This window comes from Cyprinodon variegatus, unplaced genomic scaffold, assembly GCF_000732505.1.
Source record: "Cyprinodon variegatus isolate N-32 unplaced genomic scaffold, C_variegatus-1.0 Scaffold247, whole genome shotgun sequence".
NCBI lineage: Eukaryota > Metazoa > Chordata > Actinopteri > Cyprinodontiformes > Cyprinodontidae > Cyprinodon > Cyprinodon variegatus.
Window position 1 is genome coordinate 1,027,085 of NW_015150700.1, and position 1,054 is coordinate 1,028,138.

A 1,054-nucleotide genomic window follows, 5' to 3' on the forward strand; every position below is an offset into this window, starting at 1 on the left:
GCGCCTTTTAGTCCGGTGCGCCTTATGGTCGTGAAAATACGGTAATTTAATTTGTGTTATTATATTGATATTAATTTCTGCCATCAAAATATCCATCTTTTTTATTTTTACAAAATATATAATGAGGTCTTGTCCTGGATTCCAATAACAGCTTGAAATTTGGATATTTAAAGTATTTTAATGCCCTAGAAAGGGTTAATGAAACTGATAATAATGAGAAAACTGTCATCTTACCTCAGTAGTCTTAATGTAATCAGCAATAATAATGTCACTTACTCTAATAAGAGAACAAATTTCACATAAATTGCTGATTAATGTGCAACAATCTAAACTGAAACAAATGGACAAAATCAGGAGAATGATAAAGTGGTTACACTGTAATAATACTGTAACAAATACAGTAATAACAGAAATGTGTTAGTTAAGTAACACTGTATCATTTATCACATTCAGCATAGAACAGGGTGTGATGATGGATTAATGGCACCAAATAAAAGTCTTCACATTTGATTCTTAGTTTATTCCTGGGATCTAATTCACAGGAAACTGGGAGTGACGTCACATCCTGCAGGCCCTCATGGACCAATAACAACGCAACAACAAGTACACAGGAAACCTGAGACAGGATCTGAATGTAGTTTGACTGCAGGAACTATTTAGGTTATTAAATTGCGACTTTTCAAACTGTTACTGTGGCAGTCGAGGTTTGAAAAACGCTGCATAAATACGTGATTTCACAATAAATTCAAACGGCACTGCAAGCTCATCCATTAGACTAGCAAACACCAAGATTAAGACCAATATCCAAACACATAAAACACATTCAAAAGAAAAAATACTGCAAGTAGAAAAAAAAGACGCAAAAAGTCGATGATAATCTCCCCCTAGTGGTCTGGAGTGTTTCCATTGGGCGGTTAGCAGCTTTTCTCAAGTTGTGGTTGTTTTAACTGTTTGCAGCAGTTCTCCTTTGCTAGTGAGTTTTTGAGTTAGCATCCAGGGGGGACCATTAGGCAAAACTAGGCAGTTGGCTAGGGCCCCAAGTTCCTGGGGGCCC